General features: G+C 38.3%; 1 pseudogene; it reads right to left on the reverse strand.

Moving 5' to 3' along the window:
* Nucleotides 1-25,425, reverse strand: part of LOC129353526 (multiple epidermal growth factor-like domains protein 10) — a 56,068-nt pseudogene that overhangs the window by 25,541 nt on the left and 5,102 nt on the right.

Below are 25,425 nucleotides of genomic sequence, written 5' to 3' on the forward strand. Positions count from 1 at the left end.
TCTGAAATGTTTTTTTCTTTTCTAGTTCAGACCTTGTTTCTTCTAGAAAAGTTCTAGGCCCTAATATGACCCGCTTATATGGTGAAAAGTTTGTCCGCCATATTGCCTCGCCCTGCTTTTACCTGAGTGGCAACATGTTGAAGTCGTACTGATCGTCTTTGAGTAAAATGTTTTGGGAACTCAGAGTGACTCAGAATGGAAAATATCCCCAACTGCAGATCTGCAGTCACGCTTTCGGTTTTAATTCATCATGATCAACAATTCTCTCTCTGTGTGTATGATTAATGGAAAGGTTTATTGTACACTGGTTCTGTTTACCAACAACATAAAGTTAAGGCTGCACTTCTGACTATAAAGGAAATTAATAAACGTTGTGCAGAGGAGAGGAGCCAGAAACAAACGCAGCCCCCAAAACGTAAAGCTGAACGTAAAGAAAGAAAGAAAGAAAGAAAGAAAGAAAGAAAGAAAGAAAGAAAGAAAGAAAGAAAGAAAGAAAGAAAGAAAGAAAAGAAGAAAGAAAGAAAGAAAGAAAGAAAGAAAGAAAGAAAGAAAGAAAGAAAGAAAGAAAGAAAGAAAGAAAGAAAGACTGGACTGCAGAAATGCGACTCCTAGCATCATTCTGACCCCTCTGCACTAGAGCGAAGGGGCCGCCTGCTCCACAAACATCTGGATCTGATCAGGGACCGAGCCAAGCACAGCAGCCCAGCGCAGGGACTCTGTCAGGCTCTCAGGGAGCAGCAGGGAGCGCAGCTTTCCCCGAACATGTTCCACCATCGCATTCTGTCACATTCAAACATATCCATCACATTTTACCATAATCCATCGTAATATTCCACCATATTCCATATTATTCCATCATAATCCACCATATTCCATATTATTCCATCATAATCCACCATGTTCCATCAGTATATTTTGATATTTACTTTGAGTTGAAATATTTTCTGGTATTTCTGCACAATAATTATTTTGGTAAAGAAACCAAATGAATCATCTTCATATTAATAAATGCAACAACTTTAAACCAGCAGTGTATAATATGTTTTTTTTTTACATATTTGTGAAACTTTCGACATGTTAATGACATGTTTATAATCTGTGAAAAGATTGATCCCCGAAATTGTTTGTTGATCGATCATTAAACAATTGAATCTTTTTTTTTGTTACATTTTAACATTTAAATCTGAAGATCGCCCATTTAGAAACATTTTGAAAGGTATTTCATTCTTGTTCTAAATATTTAAATGCTGGCAGATTACCGTCTGCACGTTGCAGGCATGTTTCTGAACACATGCGTGTTATCCAGATGGAAATAAAAGCTCAGGCTGGTAGACATTAACATCTAATTAGGTTCTTTCATGCTTGGATTGGACCACGGAAAGACGTTGCTGTTCCTCAGCAGCACGGACAGTAGAAGGATCGTTAAAAAAAACACGAGCTAACGCGATCCGATTTGACCGGAAATCTCCACGGATACAAAACTACACCGCCTGAACCGCATCCAGGAGGGCTGTGTTTCCATGGTGATCACCGTGAGACACTTCCTGGTTATCTGGACCGACTCAGGGATGAAAGAACCCAAAATGGCCCCATATTTATGTAGCATATTAGCTCCAAACCCCTAACCCTAAATATCTAGATGTTGAGCTCATTTTGATGTTTGCGCCATAAACAATCAATTTTATACAATATTTACATTGTAGGAACTTGAAAAGTGTTTTACTATAATGTTTTATCGTATAAAAGTGTTGTTTAGCTAATTAACTCCAGTAACTAACTGAATCACATTAATAATCAATTAAATCTACAAAAAATTTAATGTTAATTTTGCACAGCAGCGAAATGTAAAGAGTGAAGAAAAAAGTATGTTTTCATATTTTCAGAAACAAATGATAGTTTTTCCAGTATTTGGATGCCATATTACCATATTATGTCTATTACAATATTGTTCTGTTTGTAGTTTTAGAAAATAAACTTGATTATACTCACATATTGATGCTATAAAAGTGATTCTTTTTGATAGTTTCCAAAGGTTTCTGTGAATTTAACAAAATATTTATGTTTCCCACTTTACAGGGTGATTTTTATGTAAACTTTATGGTGTTTGTTTTACAGTGTATGAACATTAAAAGCAGATAGAAAGAAAAAAAACATCAGTTCAGGTTGCATTTAACATGAAAAAAAACCTTTTCTGTGTTTCACCGATGAACGGGGTTAGGATTAGGATGAGGGTTAGGGTTAGGGTAGGGTTAGTGTTATTTCTATTTTCTTTTATTTTCATTCTGTCCTGTATCGATATGATGGAGTGTCGTTTGTTGGTGGATCATTTTTTCCAAACTGCTCCGGGAATCGTTGTCGCAGCAGCTCGGAAAATGTCAGCGAAGCTTTCGGGAATAAACTTCATGGTCCACTTCTCAGTTTTTATAGACGCAAAAATATTTTAACATGAACCCTCGATGTTTTTTCTAACCAAACCCATGACTTTTATTAAGCAACAACAACAAAAACAAAAAACAAGGTAAAAATAGTCTGTGGTTTTAGATTTGTTTTCTGACGTTTTCTGCTTGTTTTTATCTCTCCTCCTTCTCACTTCATTAACACTTCTGTTTGTTAAACTAAACTTTTCTTTAATTTCCCTCCTGAACTTATATTCAGATGAATCCTTCTGCTCCTCTCTGACCTTTGACCTCCTGACACAAACTGTGTGACGTTTTGGTAAGTAATCGCTCCAGATTTGTGTTTCATCATGAGAATCTCCAGTGCAGCTCGAACTCTTCTGGACATTTCCTCCAGTTTTTTGGCTAAGAAGCGATTAAACCAGCTGGATAATTGGAGGAGGCCTCCCTCCCCGCGCTGCAGTTTGCGTCTCGTTCATCAGGCCTTTTGTTTGCGGAGCAGCGTTTTCCCTTGGCACGCCAGGCACGTGTTTACATTTAGAGCCACTTGCCTGGAAAGAGCATGGAAAATTTGCTGAAACCAAAGGAAAACTTGCCTGTGGCTTGATGAATAATTTATGGTTTTAATATTTGCAAAGTCAGTGGTTCAATTCCCAGCAGAGACGCTGCGAAAAAAATGTTTATCTTAAAAATCATTTCATGTTTGTTTATTTTCGAACGGAGTCGCAGAGATCTCAGTTTGGAGAATCAGAAACTATTTTTTACGATTCGTTCAGCGAACATCTAAAATAAATAAAACAATATCTAAACTCATGCAGTTCAAAACAAAGGAAACAAATAACTTTAAAACACAGAGTACAGAAACTTTAGATAAAATATCTGCTGCCTTCTTTGTTTTCAATCTTTTTCACACAATTTTTCTATTTTTTAATAAGTCCTCGTTGCACTAAATTCATTCATATGTACATTAATGCATTTAGTGTTTTTAACACCAAAAGCAGGTATTTTGTTATCTAACTGCTGCATTAATTTGATTATTTCTACACTCTGGAGCAGATTTTCAGTCTTTCTGCATGTTCTTGTTGTATCCAACTTTCTGACAGCCAAATCAGTTTGTAATATAAAGTGTGATTTTTATTCAGTGGTATGTTTTTATGGAGCATATTTGAAGGTGTTTGCTGATATTCACAGATGAAATGTGGTGATGAATCAGAAGCAGATCAGCTCTTGGTCCAGTGACTCGTCGGTTCTTTGTGGTTCTGACTCAACAGGAATGTTGTTCGTCACAAAACTCCGACCACAGACAGCGTTCGCTGATCTACCGCAGCGTCACGCCTGTTTCCCATCAACCACTGGGAGGGGTTGATGCAAGGGGTTCATAACCGACTGTCCAGCAACCAGTCAACCAATCACTGAAGTTTGTTTGTATTACATATTTCCGCAACAAGGCAGTTCAAACTGATTTACATCATAAAAACACACGAAAATACAAAATTATCAAAAACTACATTTAGCCAGAATCGTCACACATCAGAATGATAATTAATGTTTCACTTCTGACGTTTTAAAAGCGACTCTAAACAGCTGAGTCTTTAGATTTAAAAAACTCAGTGTTTTGGCTGCTTTATAGTTTTCTGGAAGTTTGCTCCAGATTTGTGGTGCATAGAAGCTGAAAGCTGCTTCTCCATGTTTGGTTCTGGCTCTGGTTCTGGATGCAGATCAGACCAGAACCAGAAGACCTGAGAGGTCTGGAGGGCTGAAACAACAGCAGCAGAGCTTTAAAGTATTGTGATGCAAAGCCGTTCAGTGAAGTCAGTATTTTAAAGTTTATTCTGAGCTGCAGGGATCCAGTGGAGGAACTGTAGAACTGGGACGATGTGCTCCATCTTCCTGGTTTTAGTCAGAACGCCAGCGGCAGCGTTCTGGATCAGCTGCAGCTGGAGGATTGATTTTGTTTAACAAACATGTAAAAAACATATTTATTGATAAAAGTTACACACTGCAGATTTATGTCAGATTTCTCCAAACTGACCAAACACGGGGATGTTCAAACTTTTATCAAAAGTATTCATGGATCAAGAAAAAATAAATCAGTATAATGAAGCAAATAAAGTAGCCTTATTTGTTTTTTTGTACGAAAGTGATGTTAATATTTGTATATCTGGATATTTAAAGCGATTTTGCACATTTTCTTCATGAAACAATAGAGGTCTAATTTTCAGATTCTTGGGCTCGTTTGAACAAATTTATTCTCAGTTTTAAAAGCTGAATTTGAGCCACTTTCTTTCTTTCTTAACACTTTATTTAGCCAAATTTAATAAATTAGATTAATGCTGATTTGGTTGCAGTGATGTCAGCTTTTCTGTAAAAGTTTGGTGGAAAAATACGACTATTTTCAGTTTTATGTAACTTTTCCACCTCCTGAAATTAATGTCAGTAATAATAATTTGACTGCAATTGAATATAGAAAGCGCCATGACAGAAAATGTCCATGCAAACAGAGTTCAGTGGCTGATTGTCACTGACTGATGAACTTGTTGGCACGATGAGGACTGCGGCATAAAACCAGAGATCTTCTGGTTCTGATTAGCGTCTTTTTCTCTCCTCCCCGCCGCCAGGACTCAATTCACTGGCACAACCGGCTGGGAGATTTCTGCCACAAAAACAAGGCTTTATAGGAACAGACATGTGGCTTTTATTTCATCAACTTCAGCCACCACTTCATTGGACTGGGGGTAAATATTTTTCATTACCTTCTCTCTGTTTTAATTGCTCTTTATTAGAAAAGGGCTTCAAACCGCATGGGAATTCTTAAACGCTGAGAAATGGAGCTTAATGAGTGCAGACGGAGTTGTTTTGCAGTCGGCTGGCGGTTGGGTTACCTGCAGAGGTAGGAAGGCGTCTGGAGCTGCAGGTCTTGGTTTTTCAAAGAGAAGCAGCTTCTCCAATACTGTTCTGCTGCATGCAGGAGCAGCCATTAATTCCTCTAAAATTCATCCAAAAAGCCTGAAACTGGATGAGGTATCGCCATCTTTTCCAGTCCCTTTTGATGCTTTGAGTCACGCAGTCACACCTCCACAAAGTTTGGCTTCAGATTGGTGAAAAGCCGCAATTGTAGCGGCTCTGGGATATTTTTAGACGCGTTAAGTGATGAAAACAGCAGGGCAGTCCCACTTTGATGTGGCTCCATAAACCAATAGAAAATGAGCGAATAACCACACACACACACACACACACACACACACGCGCACACCCGCACACATACACATACACACACACACACCCACATACGCATACATACACACACACACCCATACACACACACCACACACACACACATACGCACACACACACACACACACACACACACACACACACACATACGCACACACACACATACACACACACATACGCACACACACACACATACACACACACCCACACACACACATACGCACACACACACACACACACACATACGCACACACACACATACACACACACACACACACACATACGCACACACACACACACACACACACACACACACACACACACACATTCAAACAAGCTGTGTTGAAACATTCAAGCAAGCTTCAAAAAGTCAGTCGTGGACTGATGGCTAATTTTCATGTTTTTGAGATGATTACACTTCAAACTGCTATTTTTACACTGCAAAACAAAATCCTACCAAGTATTTTTGGTTTAGTTGGTTAACGTTTGAAATAAGGCAAAACTAACTCACAAGTAACTTTTCACTAAGACAGAAACTTACTGTAAGTCAGAACTTCGTTAACATTGCAGAAAAAGTTCTACTTCCACTGGAAGATTATTTCACCTATAATGTTCAAAAAATATCTTGTTATAGGTGAAATAATCTGCTAATGGAAGTACAACTGTTTCATAAATATTAAGGACATATTTACTTAAAACAAGATCATTTTTATTGCTGAAACTTACTTTTAAGTTAGTTTTGTCTTATTTCAAGTGCTATAAGATATTTACAATAGAAATTAGACCAAAAAACTGAAAGATTTTGTATTTTTTCAGTGTCTGTTGGAAATGATGTTTATGTCAAACTGATTCTGGTTCTGTCCAGGTTGAAGGAATCGGCCCATGTTTACGCACACAGCCGAGTCTGAACGCCAAAGCCGCACAGTAGATATTACGCTAACGTCAAAAAACCACAATTTCCTTATCCATTAAATAAGAAACACAAATAAAATCATATTTGAAAATGTTTGTTCTCGCAATAAGTCATTTATAAACATGGAGGACCTTGACCCTAACCCCTTCCTGTTGTCTTCTTTGTCGTTTCCACCAGTAGTAACATCTGGTTGTTGATTATGTGACTGCTGTGAAGCAGAAAAAGTGTTTCCATTACAGCTGAAAAAACCACCTCCTCCTCTAAAAAACCATTTTATCAAAAAATGTCTTTACATGAAGCAAATTTATTTTCGTAATTCCAATTTGCACAAACATGACGGTGGCGGTGTGTAACTTTCATTGTCACGCTGCTACTTTGACAGTCAAAAACGATATTTTTCTGCCCTCTGTGATGCATTTTGTGAAATTGTGTTTCTGTATTTTGTTCTTCATGGCTGCTGTTGGTGACCATCAGAGGGCAGACTCTGAGTTGAGGCTCAGCTCTATTTACAAAGCGGAAATCGTTTTTTCTGGTGTTTTTGCGTTTAGTTTTTATAAATCTGGATTTTCTTTGTTGTGCATCATTTTCGGCTTTTGGTCACACGTCGAGTTTCAGTATAGATCCTACACAATGTTTTATGAATGAGACCCCAAGTCCTTGACATAAACACCAAAGGAGCTCATCAGACAGCTGCATGCTTTTCCAAAATTAGCCTCTTTCATCGCTCACATTTTCACCCAAACAAGCCAAACCGAGGCTAAAAACTTGGTTTAGATGAAGTTCTGGTTTTGCACGCTTTCTCTGATGCAGTCTGATGCATTCCTCATGTGAAATGGGTCTGGGACTTTAAGTCTGATAACATTAAAAATGAGCAGAGAACTCAGATTTTCAGTCTTAAATATGATTCATTGTACAAAATAAACCATTTTGCCTCGTCGTCTGTTTGCGCAATAATAACTACGTCAGGCTTTTACTCTCATTTAATGATCATAACCAAAAAAATCTTTTTTGTAATCATAAAAACAAGATTATATTGTACTTAAAAAGCAATTTACCGATTTAAAAAGTTTATAGCAAACTGCCTTAGCAGTAAAACCTACATAAAAACAGAAGTTTTACGAACACATATTAGATAAATTATTGTATAAATAACTGTTAAACTGTTAAATATGGTCATAGTTGCACAAATTAGATTTATTTTCTCAAAATTTAAAAATAAATTGTGATTTACTTTGTAAATGCATGAACTGGGATGAATTGATCTGATGTAAGCTGAATCTGAAGCAGGAAACATTGTTGACTTTATTCATGACGCTTTGAAAAGAATAATTTAAATTCTAAAATGAAACATTGGAGTCGGTCAATATTTATATAATATTGATCTGAACTGGACAAGTTTACCTGGTAATCTGTCCTGAGATTATATTTGTTGTAATTTGGCCTCATTAAAATGAATCTAAAGAGCAAATCTGAGATTACCAATCCCATTTAATCTCATGCTGTCATATAAATACTACAAAAATGTTTACATTTAAGTAGTTTTATTCATTTTTAACACTGTTTGTTATGTAGAGTGATTGGTAATCTGATATTAACTCTTTAATTGCAACTAAACTCATTTTTATTTAAATCATTCTGCATATTTTAAAAGCAAACCTCCTCTGAAAACTGAAAACCAAAGACATTAGGGAAACATTTCTAAGACACTAAAGATTTGTTCTTGTTGAATTATTCATTCTTTCATAATTTCCCTTTTCTGGAATAAATAAGGTACATCTTATTATCTTATTATCCAATTATTAGTAATGAAAATGGTCTGTCTAATACCTTGAAGGCAGACGGCAATGAAAAATAAAACATGGAATAAATCTAGTTTATTCTCTTTGCAGTGAAAAGTTAGTTATAAAAAAGGTTTTTTATTAGAACTGTTCGTACTGTCCCATTATTTTTATTTTCAGTCGTAAAAACAAGAAGAACGCTGAACCGCCTCCAAAAAATGACACCTGTACCGTCGACATTTCATGTGAACTACAGAGCATCTTTCTTTCATTTCTCTCAGATTTTCTCAAATAAGACAGAAACTTTCCAGCAAGTCAAACAAACACGTCAGCAGAACTGGTTAGCATTAAAAAAAGGATGTAGTTTCTGTTACGAACGGATAAAAGAGCCTTTTTCTGAGTCTGCATTAAAAAAACCCTCTGACATTCAGTGAATCAAAGCAAATGTCACCAGCGAAACTGTTTCCGATCCTTCTCACCACAGATTTCTGTTTGCTCTGTACGTTTCTGCACAGCTTCGGCGCTAATTAGGGAAGAAAATATTAGTCACAGGCGGGAGAGAAATGTTCAACAGGAAAGAAAATTAAACTGAGTGGAGGAACAAGAATTAGTCGAGGTGTTGTGAGGGGAGCAGAAAGAAGCTGAAGTTCATTTGTATGTCAGACTCAGAGCAAATCTTTAGTTTGAAAGATTTAAACATATTTCCTTTTTCTTCAAAGCTTCTGCAACCAGAAACCTTTCAATGCTTTTTCTCTTTGAACTGGTTAAAAACTCCTAAAATGGACAGTGAGAACCAACTAGCGGAGGTGAAATATTGATGACCTTTCACTCCTCTGGAGTTATGAAAATGTTAACTGCAGCTGCAGAGATTCCCTGGATTCAAAGTTGGTCTGTGCTTCCTTGGAAAGAAGCAACCTGCAGAGCCGTAATGCGCCACATAAATCCAGTCTTTATAGGATGAAAAACGACTTATTTCACAGTTTCACCCAGTTTGTCGTTTTAATTTATTACACAAAAGAAAAATACAGTGGAAAAAAGCACAAATGGAAAGAGTTAGGGTTGTGAGACGAAATGGCTCGTTTGTCTGACGACCCATTTCGTCAGATGAACGTCTCTGATGGACGTTAATTAACAGAACAGTTTGTGAATTCAGATGAAATCCTGTCTCAGTTTTTCCTCATTGCCTATTGGAAATGCACCGATGTGGTACTAATGTCTGTATCTATACTGATATTGACAAAAATCCAGATAGGTTATCGATGACTGTTTCTGATCCATAAGGGCTGATCTACTCAGTGAAAATGAGAGTGAATCTCTTGTCTTTGTCAGTTTCTTTATCATTCATTTTGCCTGGGATGTTCTGACTGAACCAACCCAAGTCATGCTGTTTTCACATGTTTGATCAAACTATTTGTGTATTAATCTGCTCTCTGCAGGAACAAAGTTATCAAATTAATTTGTAATTCAGTACATTTATCTCTGGGTTTTTAAAAAAAAGAAACTTTATCAGTCGATTCTGGTCTGTTTCTCTGTGTCGGATCGGTGTCAGTTAATACTGAACCTCAGGTTTCTCTATTATTGCAGTCCAATTAGTTGTGGCGTTCCACAGGGAACAAAACTTGGTTCCATCCTTTTCTCAATTCTTATTGACAAAATAGAAAAATCTGCTGCAGATTATTTTATTCACCTCTATGCTGATGACACAATCCTTCATTTAAGATAACGCTGGCTCAAATAATGGCTTTAAATATAGATATTAATTGTTGTTTTGTCATCTTTTCCATATCAAAATGGCAAGATAATTTTTAAATATATTTTTCATCTCATTTTATTGGAAAATACTTTTCCTACATAATGTCCATGTGTATCAGTGTGCTACAGAAATAAAACTTCCTGAGAGCCACAATGCTCTCAGGAAGTAATGCTGGCTCTGATTGGCTGTTCCAGACCAAGCTGAGTATTTCTGCAGAACACAGGAGGAGGAGAGGAGATTGATTATTTATCACAGATTATCTGTCTCATGTTGGGACATGGTGAAAGCTTTAATACATATCTAAAATCTTTTTTTGTTGTTTAAGTAACACGCTGCAACGTCAAGCAGACGTTCGGTGTGACATTTCACTGCAGGTGGAGCAGAACCAGCATCTTTCACCGCCAGCTTGAAGACCTTCATTATTTTTCAGGTTATTTGTTTAGATTTTTGATGCTAATCCCGGTGAGCGTTGGCAGCTGCGCTGCTTTACCTGCTGTCTGGTTGCTCTGCAGTGAGCCTCAATGTAGCCAAATTCCATCAAGTGTTTGTTTCTAAAATATGATCTTGGATTTGTTGTGATGATGCATTTTGACGTATTTCATCCCCGAGGAATTTTTTTGCCACAACCTGTTCACTCTCAAAGTGCTGAAGTTCTTCACCACGTTGCTTATAGGATTTGTTGCTGCTTCAGCAGCGTGAAGTAAAAGAGGAGATCAGCTGCACATGCAGGCTGCGAAGTGAGGTCCAGGTGATCCATTTAGGTGATCAGCGATCACCGATCATACACCTTTTCACCGAAATTGGGCGATTATGATGGTAACCGATCGATCGGCACGCCTCTACAAGTTTTTACTAAATAAACAAAGTGGAAAAGATTATAGTTGAGTTCAAATTAAAGAAATTGTTTTTACAGTAGAGTTGAGAAACTAGAATAATAAAATTTCAAGAAGGACTCTGAAGCCAAAGTATTAATCTGACCAACCAGTAATAGAAATAATATGTTGGTTGTTTTGGAAATGATAGCAAAATCCCTACGAAATTAGATATTTTTAAAAAATGTAATATGTCTCCTTTTTTCATTTCATGTAACATTTACGTCTATAATCAAGTTTTATTTAGCTGGACTCGGAGCAATAACATCTCTGTGGATCGTAAAGTTGGAGACTTCTCCATCTTTTTTAAAACACATAGAAAATCTGCAGAGTAAGTTCAAATCATAAATCATCTTTTTTAAACTCGCCACTGCAGAAAGCATCGTATTCTTAACTGTCCATCCACCACAAAATCCACCAGTTTATGTTCATACACAAATCTCTCCCTTTACTTGCAGCTGTTGCACTTTTCTTTCTCTGCATACAACACTGAGTTTGTTCATCAGTTCTGCATCAGGCTGGTTTTTATTTCATTCTGACTGAAAATCCAAAAACTGGACGCCTTTAAGGCTCAGATTATCAGCTGCTGTCTCTGTTATCTCTGGTTGTAAAAACATCTTTTGTGTTTGCATCAATGTGTGTTCATTTTGTTTTGATGCATCATTTTAAATTATGTTTTTGATGGCATAATTTGCTCTCCTTTTCCCTCAAATGCCTTTAATCAGGCCATAGCTGCAAATAAGAAATGTTTTCCTTTTTTTAGCTCGGTTAATTAGACGTATAATAATGATAATTTCTCAGATTGAGACACAAACAAACTTAGATGAACTGTTGAACTTTATGCAGCACAAAGTCAGAACACAGAAATATGGTGGCGCATTTTAGTTAGATTTAGTTAAATTTACAAAGTCCAAAATTTGAAAATTTGTGAGGAAACAAACGCAGAAATTTTGACATTAATCTCACACGTTTTCTGGAATAAACAAATAAATAAACATTTGTGAGAAAAAAACTAAACTAATATTATATTTTTTTAGTTTGAGAAGTGAATGAATTTGCTAGAAAAAAATCTGAATATAAAAATTTGCAACAAAAATATCATAAATTTTAATATCAAATCTCAAATTTTCTAGAAAAAACTTAGAAATTTCTGAGTTTGAAAAGTCAAATTTCCATGTTTTTTACTAGACATTTTTTGACTTTTCACTCAACATTTCAAAGTTTTTCCAAAAAATTTCTGAATTTTTTCTGGTGAAAATATATTTGTCTTTTTTTCCTGAAATGATCCTGATACTCTGCCGGACAGAATATCAGGATCTAATACATGTAAAAAACTAAATTCAGCTGCTTTCAGATCCACCTCTAGCAGCAATAAGTTGAAGTATTGGGCTTTATCATTGTTTATCAAAGCTTTAAAACAAACGTTTGTGATTTAATGGATTGATAATGTTTGTTATTTGTACAGTTTCTACACGTTTCATCTTAAAAATATATTTCAAGACTTTTTCAAAGTATTCTGGCAGAAATGTTCTCCAAAAATTCATAGTTAGATTAAATGCATTTTCTGAGTCTTATATAATTGTAACAGAAGAATGACATAAATTAATTTCATGGCTGTTGGGTTGATTTTTGCCTTCTTGATGCAGCTGCATGCTGACCTGAGTTAATGAACCGCTGGTCCCCAAAGGGACCCAGAACCGGTGGTTAAACTCCATTAAAGTGCCATTAAAATGCAAGAAAACAGAAATAAACAATTGCTGCAGACATTTTTTCCAGGAATTCAGAAGAGCTAAAGAAAATTTTCTCAAATTGAGAGCGAATGTGAGTGAAAGCAGTGCGGCTCCCTGCCAGCCCTCTGAGGCCCCAGAGCTGCAGATCTGATACTTTGTGGCTCCCAACCTGGAAAAACCTCCAGCAGAAGACAAAACAAATGCAGAGCGGAAACAGAAATCAGCCGAAATGTTTCCTGACAACCTGCTGATCACAGTCATCATGATTAAAGCGAAGCTCTGCACCATTTCACTCCCAGCTGCCCTCTGAAGATGTGGAGCTGAGGAGGTTTAAACGATCGCCGACTGATCAGGATCAACACGCAAACCTGAAACTTTCCTCCAGCGCAGTCAACAGCCAAACATCCGCATGAAAAATCTGCAAATCTTCTAAAGAAGAAATCCATTAAGTGGCTCCAGAGCAGAAAAACTGGAATAAATTCCTGCATGTGACACATCGACCACAGCCTCACAATAAACCAGAGCAACCGAGTGTAAGACCCATAATCCTTTGCATCTGGGTTATCGTCTTGGCTCTTGGGACGGATTCTGCAAACCGCTGTGAGGCTGGGCTGGCACACACTCTCCGGTTGCAGCCAGCTTCACGAGCGGGCGGGGGGCGGGGGCCAGAAAGGGACCCCTAATGAGACTCTGGGGACATGCAGAAAACTCTGCAGAAGATGCCACACCCAAAAGAAAACAACAAAAACCAGCCCACATAACAAGACACACCCACAGATTTAATGACATTTGTCAATTTTCCATATTATTAACCCAAAATGTCAGAGCCTTCATGCACACGCTGCTGTTTATGACGAGGCTTACAGTAAGAGGTGGCACCCAAAGCAGAACCCCCACTCTGGAAAAAGATCCGGAGTGGAAAAGTTTCAGCCTGAAAGCAGCTGATGTTTCAGATCCAGGGGAGGAGGAGGCACAGAGGCCTTGGCAGGAGGCGTTTCGCTGAGTGAGCGCTGCTATCTGCTAAAATAATGCTGAACTTTAGCCTTTTGAACCAGAAAGACGCTCAACCTGGTGTCAAACTTTTCACACACTCACATCCACTAGGACTCGTTATCTGTGACACCGGCTGCGATTCCATTCACCTTCAAATGGGTCCAATTGGAACGACGGGAATAAATGTACTTAACCCTCCTGTTGTCCTCGGCTTATGTCGACGAGGACAAGCCCTTAAAAAATATGTTTTTCAATTGCAGCTGCATACAGAAACTTTAATCTAACAGTCCTGCGTCAGAACTATGGTGTGCACAACTCAGGGGGAAGTTTAGGCTCAAGCAATCCAAATGTGAACTTTACAAAAGAAATAAAGATAACCAAACCCAGGCCTCAGGTCAGACTGACCGGAAGACTAAGGAAATTACAGCTGGACAGGCAAACAGTATGGAATGGCATCACTGATCTCCGTAAAACTGATATCTTTTCAAATTTCCCCCCCCTCCTGTTGCCCTCGGGTTGACATGACCCGAGGACAAGCCCTTATAAAACATTTTTTTAATTGCAACTGCATACAGAAACTTGAAATCTAACAGTCCTGAATCAGACCTACAGTGTTCACAACTCAGATGGAATTTTCTGCTGGAGCAATTCAAATGTGAACTTGACGAAAAAAATAAGAATAACCTCCTGTTGTCTTCGGGTCAAAATGACCCGAAGACAAGAGGAGGGTTAATGCAAACAGCAATTTAAAAAAACAAATTTTTTAAATGAAAGTTTAGAGGTGTTTTACTTTAGCTGTATCACAATTAGTGTATTTTGCAAAACTGCAATGGGAACACTTTTTTTCGCATCACACGAGTCACATGATCAACAGCAGAGATGAAGAAGAAGATGACAGGATGATGTTTGAGGATGATGGACGCATGTTTTTTATTGACTTATTGCATGAACAAACGTACTCACATGTGATTTTAATTGTATTTCTTTTTAAATGGAAATTGTGAAACTACTTTTTCGACATCAGCGGCGTATTGACAAAGATTTAAGGTTTCTGCGTTTCCTTTACAAATTTGCATAAATCTTTGTCTGTATTCTGCTAATGTTGAAACAAAATGTAATTTGGCAACTGTGGTTTTCCATTAAGCAAGAAGGAGACGACAGGAAGTAGTTGGAGAATTATGGTGCGACTTGTTTTTCAAGGACTCCTGAACCAACTAATTTACATGTGATTTTACCTCCACTTGTTATTTAATAGAATCTCTGCAACATTATTTTTTTCACATCAGTGGACTATTGACGTGTGTGTGCAAAAAATTGTTGATATTCTGCTTTTCCCTGAATAAGTGAGTTTTGAAAAAACAATCAATCGGTTTATTTTGCAAAACTGCAATGGGATTAATGACTTGATGTTGCTACTGGCAGAAACAACAAAGATAACGACAGGAAGTAGTTGGAGGATGATGGAGCAGGATGTTTTTTAATGACTTATCGTGAGAACTAATTTATTTTCTTATGATTTTAATTGTGTTCTGATTTAAGCACAATTAAAATCATAAGAAAATAAGTGAATAAAAAGAATCTGTTGTTAAGATTGTTCAGTGATGCAGTTTGACATTTTGAAAATAAACTTGCTTCATGGAAACAAACCGATTTGGGAAAAAAACTCATTTTTTCAACAAGAAGTTTTGTTGCTAGGATGAGGAGTTTTTCTGGCTGCGTCACAATTGATTTAATTAGCAAAACTGCAATGAAAACTCTTCTTTTGCATGACAAGTCACACACTGTTACTGCTGATGGAAAAACAAAGGAGACGACAGGAATTGCCAGTATAAAACTGCTTGTCTGGGGAAAAGAAAATCAACTTCACATCAGTTCAAAAGGCTAATTAATAGATTCATAAACATCATATCTATCATTTCTGTACGATTTAATTTGATAAGTGCACAATGTAGTTCCAGTTAGTTATAGACTTTTGCCATCAGTTACTGATTTTATTTATTTCAGTTAGAGAAAATGTTTTCTCAGTTTCAGTTTTTGTCATTTTGTTAGCTTCAGTTAACTACCAGAACCTTGTTCCATGTTGATGCTCCTTTTCTGGTCGATTTTCCCGGAGAGCCGCAGGTAGGGTCACCATGGCAGCAGAAAGACTCTGCGTTAAATCTTTGATAACAGGAGGAGCTGCAACAAAACCGACGCAAGTCCGGCTGATTCTGTCTGGTTTAAAGAAACTTTGTGAGGAATTTATCCAGCAGATGAACTGAAGTGAATGTTCAGTTGGGATTTAACTCCTGGATCCTGTGGGAAAACTTCCTCGTCTTCCTCCCAAAGGGAAAAGATTCTCCTTGAGTTTGTCTTCTGGGGTGTTGGACCAGACTGATGGAGCTCAGCAGGGCAGGAGGAAGGACTTCCTTTAGACTAACGGGGCATTTCCACTACAGGAACCAGGGGCCAAATATTTACCCCTTCACTGCAAAAACACACACTTACAATAAGACAAAACTGACTTACAAATGATGTTTGAGTAAGATATAGAAGCTCATTTTAAATAAATAATTCTTAAATATTGAATAAAAAATGTAATAGTTCCATTAGCAGATTATTTCACAGATTTTTTATTTTGTAATAAGTGAAATAATCTACCAGTGGAACGAGTTATATGCATAAAACCGAACTAACTTTACTGACTCATCCTGGCTGCAAATGTTTAATTATTTCTGTGGTTCCAATCAGAGCTAAATTTGGCAAATTCAGCTCATGTTGCAGATAAGTGGATGAGAGTTTGTAAAAAGTTTAGATAAACAGTCAAAAAACTTTTCTCATCTCAGAGCCAAATATTTTATTGGATAACGATTGTTTTTTTTCCAAATTCATGTGTTTCTATTTAAAAAAATCCTTTTCAAACTGTCAGATTATGCAATGATATGATCAATGTCAATGCAGTTACAGTTGAAGATTTTATTCTTCCTGACTTGCTCTACAAAGACACACAATAGGGATGTTGAAAAAACTTTTACAAACTTCTTGATTTAGAGCTAAAATAACTTTTATCAGCAACCGTTGCCCAACCAGAGTTTTGAAATCAGTGAGTTGGCTTCGCTCCGACTTCTTTAACTCTCGCTCTGATTATCAGGATGATCAGATAACATCATGCGGACCGGCCCTCTCTCCAAGCAAACAAACCGATCTCTGAGGCCCAATAATGCAACACGGGTTAAAAGTGAGCCACTGGATTTATAATGAGGCTTTTTACGGCTCTCTCTGGGGACTTTGATGAGAAAACAACAAACCAATCTTTGTTTTTTCACTCATTAAGTGTTGGGTTTTGCAGATGTGTGCTGTGGTTTACTGATACTCTGTTGTTTCTCTCCATCTGGGCCTCTTCTCCCCCTCCGACACGTTTCAGCCTCCAGCTCTGTCGCAAACAGCTGCCTGGTCCTCCGCTCTGCAGAAACCGCAGGCTGGATGGCTGCGGCTCCACTGGTCAGAGCACACAAAAACCCAGAGTGAGATAAACCTCACCGAGCTGCTCACCTTCAGCGCGAGCCGGCTGCTTCAGAAACCAGCGAGCGAGATGATGGAAAACCCAAAATGGAGGCCGTGGCTGAGGTTTGAGAGGGACATGACCATACGGCGCTGTAATATATGTGCTCTAATGCTCTGTGGATCACGCTGGCACGACGATGCATGGAGTTCTTGTAAAATAAAAACACAAGCTGTCCACAAACTGTGACCAAAAAACACAGCTTTGCATTGTGCTGCACTCTAGCAGAGCAGGAACGGAGCAGAGCGGCTCAGATGTACGGGCCAGCTGCTTGTAAGACAGATTAACGTGTGGGTCAGGGTTCACCACATCAGCAGGTTCATCAGAACATCACTGATATAAACCGGCAACCACCAACTGTTAGTTTTTACTGCGTTCAGGCACGTAAATGTCATTATTTACCAATAAAAGCAAAGAACCGAGCAGATTCAGCTCTCCTTTGGAAGCTGCATAAACGTCAAATCATCCAACATTCAGACTCAGGACCAGACCTGCACGACCTCTCACCCCAAATGTCTGTGATCCACACAAGTCTGAACAGGAAGTGATCCGTCGCCATCTTGGTAGGCAAAGCATGGCTGAGCCATGGCCTCATTAACCCTTTCACCGAAGTGCAACAGAAAGGTACAGGAACAAAATGGCTGCTGCCGGGATGGAGCGTCAGAGACGGAGAACAGAAACATGTGAGACGATGTCAACGCGCTGCGTCCGATCTCAGACTATGACTTATTTCACCTCTCAGTGAACACAAAGAGCTTTGACAACATGGAGAAACTTCACGCCTGTTTCAGCGTTGAAACGGATTTATGAAGGACGTACAAACTCTTCATGTGAATAACAAGGTTCTGCTGACTGGCAGAGAGACGACATGCAGTGACATGCAGGTTCATGTCTGTCTCAGCTGAAACACAGAAGCTACGACACATGAGAATATCTCATCTCCCTTTAACGTTTTCATTTTTTTCATAACTTTTTCATGTTTTATCCAAACAGAGATTAAATGATGAGACAAAAACTGAACTCTAATCAAAAGGAGAGACTCTGTGTGTCTTCTGCTTTCAGTATTTGTGTGACAGGAGTTTTATTTTTACCCAGATCTCCGGCAGATTATTTGACTCTGGGAGTTTGTCGCTGATCCTCTCAGCCATTGTTCCAGCAGGGATCTGTTGATTCAGACGCAAACTTCCTCCACATCTTTTCCTGCTACTGAAGCTCAGGAAACCCTCCAAACGATGAGTGTGGTCTGATCAGGCAGAACATTATGACACTGAAAGCTGCTCCGTAAATAAAAAACTCACAAGTTATTTATACATGTGGAGTTTGGACATGAAAACCAGTAAGAAACAAGTGTAAAAAGAAACAAGTGTAAAAACCATAAAATACGTCATTACATGTGTTAAAATGTGAATTCATTTTTTGTTGGCAGTCTTGTAGTCTTGTTTAACTGACAGCCTTTATAAATAAGACTACTGTCTTTGTGCTGTTTGCATTAACAGGCAGAAACTAAATGAGGAATCAACAGAAGTGGCTTCATAAACTCTTAAAAAGAAGGTTGTTTTATGGCAGCCGAGTCAAAATAAGCATCAAAGAACAAAGCGAAGAAACTTAAACGCACTAATTTACAGTTAATTGCTCGTCTTTTCATCTAATCAAATGAATTTCTCAGCGTTCACTGGAGGCTCTTTGTGTTTTTATGGCTTCTTTTGAAAACCTCTGAGGGCTCTGACCTCCAGGCCCGTTTTTAAATCTACAAATGAATTAAAGTTGTGTGACGGGAGGTCTGTGTGAGACGCAGCAGCTCATTTTATTTGTTTCTGTTCTTCCCACTGCTTTCTGACCCAACAGAGGAAAACTGAAATAATTTACTTACACTGATATGAAGCACAGAGAGATGCATTAATGATCAAAGGAAATCCAGTTTCAAGGGAAATGAAGATAAAGATTGTTCTCTGAAGTTTAAGAAGACAAAGGTTTTGGGTTGGTGTGTAATTAAACTTCACTGCAGTGTTGACAGAAAGTGGCTGCAGCTGCACTTTGACATGTTTTTCATACATAACTGTTTTTATCTCAAATGTTTCATGTGCAAAGATCAGTACTTAATATGTGGAAAATAAATGTAATCACATAGCCAGATGTAAACTGAGTAAAACACAAATTAAATTACATTTTATCAGAGACAATGCATCACTTCTTTCACGGCGCAATTTCTTATGGATGAAATTTTAAGTTAAAGGGACAAGTCTCATTTTTGAATGGGGGTTTATGAACAGTAAGTATTTACCAATGACTGATATTTCTCTTTAAATCTATACTTCATTGAAACAAAAGTAAATTAGAGTTTTTTATAGAGAATATCTAAACAGTTTTCAAGAAACTGGAACTTTGGAAGCTTAAATACCTCTTGACTTTTATTGGCTGTGTATTAATTTATATTAAATTCTATTTTGCATTTAAACTATTAAGTTTTAAGCATTTTTTGAGGCCTCACGTAACTTCCAAATAAACCGGGCGTCCAATGTTACACTAAAAGGAAGCGTCGTGTTTTTACCAGACTAATTGTCATGTGATAGTTTTCAACCTCACCAGAAAAAACCAACATAAAACAGGCTTTTCAACAACTGCCTCTGTGTTGAAAGCTTTTTCAGACATCAACACACCTAAAAATAATCCCTGTTTCCTGCCTGGCTTGAGGTGAGCAGTTCTGATCGCTTGTTTGATTCGTTGGTTTTATGAGAGGAACAGGCGATCAGAGTCACTATGAGGAAACGCTGAATCTGCAGGGACTGAAAAACAACCCGATCATCACAAAAACGCAGCGTCAAACATCCTCATAAACACGGATGTGAACATGCATGCTTTCCTGCTGAGTATATGGTGAGTTTGCCATAAATGTCCGCTCTGGCCTTTGTTTGGGACAGAGAGCGTGCAGAGGTTCGAATCTACGGCTGAACATTTTATGGGCTGCGTCTCTCTGGGGGGGTCGGCGTTGACTGACAACATTACCCTGATCTCCCTGAGGTCTGCGGGAAGCGCCATGTTTACTGTGACTCAAGGCGTTTGGATTTCTCTCTGCAGATAACATTCCTGCGCCTCGACTCCAACGTAAATCTCTGGGTGGTTGCTGTACAAAGGAGGAGGTAATTTACAGTAACGCTCTCGAACGTCGCCACATCTGCTCCAGATTAAGACGACACCTCAGTGGCGGCTGGATGGCAGCTTTTTTCTGCTGCTTCTATTGGGGATGAAACTGTTGCAGAATCGTATCTGGTTGTTTTCCTTTTGTGGCTAACATGGAGGTCCTGTTGCACATGTGACACCTGAAAGATTTACCAGACTACCGTGTTGCCGGCTTCAGGGAGGCGACGCCGCCGCAGGGAGAAGAGAACGAAAGATCCTAAATGAACTGCAGCTGCTCAGAAACCAGTTCAGATGCTTTTATCAGCCAATGGCTGTGTCAACATACAAATGTACACAAAACTTTAACAAAAAACCCAATACATTAAATAAGAAAGACTTTCAAAGTCATGTGAATAAGGTTGTTCACGCCATAGAACATTAAACCCCTTAACTACCAGTATCTCTCCATGGGACAAATCCAGTTGTTTGTAAAGGGTTGAAAACACGCCACCCCATTATCTTTCTACTACTTCCTGTTTTCTTTGTTGTTTCTGCCAGTAGTAACATTCTGTTGTTGATCACTGGATAAAAAATGTTTACATTGCATTTTGGGAAATGAACTATTTTATATACAGACAAAGAAATCACAAAAATAGATTTGCCAATTAAAACGCAAAAAGTTTGAAAAAAATGTAGATTTTAGATAAAAAGTTTTGGCTCAAGGATGAGGCGGTTTCTTGGCGTATTTGCAAAACTGAAATGGAAACACTTTTATGGCCTCACGTCAAGTCATGTGATCAACAATCAGATGTTGCCGCTGGCGCAAACCAGAGAGAAGATGACATGAAGCAGTTGGAGGATATTGTGCAGAATATATTTTAACGACTTATCGCATGAACAAACTTATTTTTCATGCATTTCTTATTCAATGGGAACACGGCAATTTCGAAAAAACTCCAGGTTTTGCAAACAACAAATGAATCATTTTGTTGTTTGTTTTCTGTGTTTTTTTGCTGCTGTATTGAACAAAAGTAGCGTGTTTGCAAAACTTCAATGAAAAACATTTTTTCTTGCACATGATCAATAACCGGATGTTACTACTGCCAGAAGCCATGAAGAAGACGACAACCAGAGGGAGTAGGATGATGATAATGATGATGATGATGATGATGATGATGATGATGATGATGATGATGATGATGATGATGGGGCACCATGTTTTTAATGACTTATCCCATGTACAAACTTATCACGTGAAATTTTAATTGTGTTTTTATTTAATGGAAACAATAAAATTGTAAATTTATGGGAATGTTTTTGGCATTAGGAGGACATTGACAAACATTTGCGCATATTTGTAATAAAAACGCAGATTTAGTAACTGCATTTGTATTACAAATGTGCTCAAATTTTAGTTGAATGCAGAATATCAACAAAGTTTTGCAAACATTTGCAGGTTCTACCTCCAGAATCCAGCGTAGTAAATTCCTAAAACTTCAACCCTATTGATTTACAGATCAAACTCTTCTGGCACAATTAGTGCTGCCTTTCTGGAAGACGAAACTGAAACGTATGAAGGTGATCAGTTTAGAGCTTTTTCCTCCACATATAAACTCCCCCCCGGTCCAGATGGGCCCCATTCTGCAGCATCTGGACGTTAAAGCTTTATTTTCTTCTCTCCAAAACTTGAGCCACGTGTGCAGCCTGAAGGTGAACCTTTAGACGTTCCTCCCTTTTTTTATGCTGTTTTTCTGGACTGAAACCCATTCCAGCCCCCACCAGGCGGGGGGGCTTCAGTCGTCTGTTTTTGTTGCCTCGTGGCAAACGGAGAGGCTTTACTGAAGACAGACCTCTGGAGACATTTTTGTTTGGCACCTGCGTATCTGTCCAGCACCACAGGAACATGAGGAAGGATCCAGGACATCCTGGCAAACAGCAGCGGTGGGGGAGGGGCAACAATGCCGGTCTACATGTGTGGGCATGATCTGATCAAGCTAACTGTGTTAACTCACAACTTTTCTTTTTTTGTCCGTTCAAAGGCAAACAGAAGCAGCGAGAGGCGCAGCAGGTTTATAAGAGCTGCTGCAAATGATTTATTATTTCAGTAGCGAAAGCAGTTTGCTGTTATCACAGTTAATAAAGACTTCCTGCAGGCCAGTTTAGTCTTTAAAGAAAAACGCATCTGCTCATTTGTTACTTTTTTGAATTGCTCAATTCTGATTTCAGAAAAATCACGATTACACTGCTTTGTTTCACATAGAGCAATAAAAATATAAAACACGAACGGCACATGATCAATATTAATAGATAAAACATCTGATAGAGTATTGACTGAACCGTAATCAAGAACCGCACAGCATTCTGGGAGATGTAGGCAGAGGAAAGATTTAGCCGCTAAGCTTCAATCTGCCCAAAAGTTTGGTGGCATCAGCTCAATCTGCCGAGTCACGTGCGCAGCATCATTTTTAGGTTTTGTTGCCGTTTCTTACAACTGGTTAAAAATAAAAAATTATGCGGAGTGATGTTTCAGGTATTTAAAACAAAAACTAATCAATAATCAGCAGCACCGACTGGTATGAAATGTTTATATTGTCACATAGTTTCTGGTTTGAAACATGACAGGATGTTTAAAAAAAACATTTAAGAGGTTTTGTGTGTCCATCTTGTCTCAAACTGAATCGGACCCGCGCTGCAGAGCTCCAACGGAAAACGATAGGAAGCCAAAAGAAAACATCTTGCATGTCCATCCACAGCTGAATCTCCACAGTTATTTACTCTGACATGTCGACAAAAGAGACGGTCCCTGGATGAAACTATCGGACCTACAGCCGCTCCGTTCCCCCTTTCTGTTCCCCTCTGCTCCAGTTTCACTAATAACTCCCTTTCTTCCAGGCAGAGCTCGTGTTCTTTTGAATAATGTGCCTGATGTCAAACTGCGACAATCTTTCAACGTGGCTTAAGTTTGTCTTTCTGAAGTGGCCTGGAAAACGGAGCAGTAACAAACGGAGGAAAACAAGTCTAATAAAAAGCAAGATGGACGCTGTGAGTTTAAAACAGCTGGTGGAGTGGATGGAGGAAAACATCAAGCCTCCTGGTCCATGCGGTGCCAAGCATGACCTCAAGGCCGTTTGTTTTCACATGCTGAACACAGACAGGCTCTTACTTAATCTGACAAACTTTGATTTTACGAGCAACAAAAACAAACACGACCCTCTCAGGTTCCCCCTGGATCCGGCCGCCCTGCGCGCGCCGCCGGGTTGAGTCTTGATGAACAGCGTCTCCAGTGTGGCTCCGCCCACCAACCGCCAGCATCAGGAAGGACTCTCGCCACAGAACAAGCAGCCTGCGGTCGGTCCGCCGGCCCATTGGCTGCCTGCACAAACCCCCCGACCCCTCGCGTTTTTATGATCCAGGCCCAAAAGAAACTGCTCACGTTCTCCAGCCAGAGCCCAACGATGGCTGCCGTCCAATCTGCTCCAAATTATTTGCACGTCTGCAGAACATATGGAGGCTTATATAAGCCTGTGGTAGGAATATTCACCAGCGTCACCTTCTTCTGGAACCCCACAGCCCTTTGTTATTCTCAGCTGGGCTATTTTTACTTCAAAAGGGAACATTTACGAAGACAATAAGCTTCTTCGTTTACATCCTCGTGACGGAGACAGAAACGCTGCTGGGAAACTTTGCAACAAATAAACACAAGGAGGTTTGAGTCCATTAATGTTTGATGTGAAAACACACGAATCAGAGAAAAACTGCTCTACATATTTGATAACTTAAATCAGAGAACTGAATTCTTCCTAAAAAAAAAGTGTCAAACTTTGGAGAAGGTTTTGTCCATATCATATTTTCAGAAAATGATTTCAGTAAATTACTCAGTTAGTTTACCAACAAAAAGTCAATCTGATATAATTGTGCAATTTTAAATTCAAAAATGAATTTGGAAGCACAGCAATTGGAAAACAACAGTTTTATTAATAAAACGTTTTGGCGTCAGGTTGAGGTGCTTTTCATATTGAAATTGGTTTTTGTGCATCACTTCTTTGTGGCAGGAAGTGGAAGGACAGTGATGATGTTGCGTGTTTTTTAATGACGCGCACAAATAATTTTAATCGTGTTTCCTATTTAACGGAAATCTAAATCTGGTCTAACTGTGTAACATCTGACATGTTGAGAATAAATCTGCTTAATTCATTAAACGCGGAATAAAAAAATGTTTTTTGATAAAAGGTTTTGATTATGATGAGGCAACTTTTCATCAGTATCAAAATGTATTGATTTCATAAAACTGCAATGGAAGCAGTTTTGTGTCACGTCCCACGAGTCGCATGATAACAATCAGACGTTAACTGCTAGTGAAAGTCATGAAGAAGAAGATGATGACAGAAAGTAGTTGGAGGAAGCCAGAGTGATATTTTAGAAACTCATCCTGTGAACAAATGTATATAAGTGTTATTTTAACTGTTTTTTCTTTAATGGAAACATTGCGATTGCGAACTTGTGTTTTTATTCACAAGATTTTGTACACATTTTTAATGGAACGCACCATCAAACCAAACATGAGCAAACACGAAATTGCCATGTTGTAATTAAGCAAATTTATCTTCCAGATCTCAAATTTTGTAATTATGTGGCCAACTGATGGCGAACCTCCAGGCTACAGCTGTATACATTTATAGACCTGTAGGAAAATATGTAGGTGTCTTTATTTGTGTGCATCTATAGATATATATTTATAGATCTGTTTATAAGTTTGTTATAGTAAAACTAGCTTCTGTTATTTTCAAAGATGTCGTGAATAATTGCAGATTCTTTTTGTGGCACCATTCCCTGAGTATAATGAAGTTCTAATAATTGCTGTAGTGAGGTAAAAAAAACTCCTGACAATATTTTAAATTACTAAATAAAAGCCTTGAGCAAAAAAATTTTTCATCTCTTTTTTTTATTTTTTTATTTGAACACGTTTTAAGCTGGACTTTGGATTGTTGATCAAGATTGCATATCTATGAATGTAATTCACATCCAGGTTAGATGAGAATTGTTCCTACAGGATTAAGGCATCTGGGTCCCACTGAAAGCCCAGTCAGCACCCATTGAA

This window comes from Poeciliopsis prolifica, unplaced genomic scaffold (assembly GCF_027474105.1).
Source record: "Poeciliopsis prolifica strain line A6 unplaced genomic scaffold, Auburn_PproV2 SCAFFOLD092, whole genome shotgun sequence".
Lineage (NCBI taxonomy): Eukaryota > Metazoa > Chordata > Actinopteri > Cyprinodontiformes > Poeciliidae > Poeciliopsis > Poeciliopsis prolifica.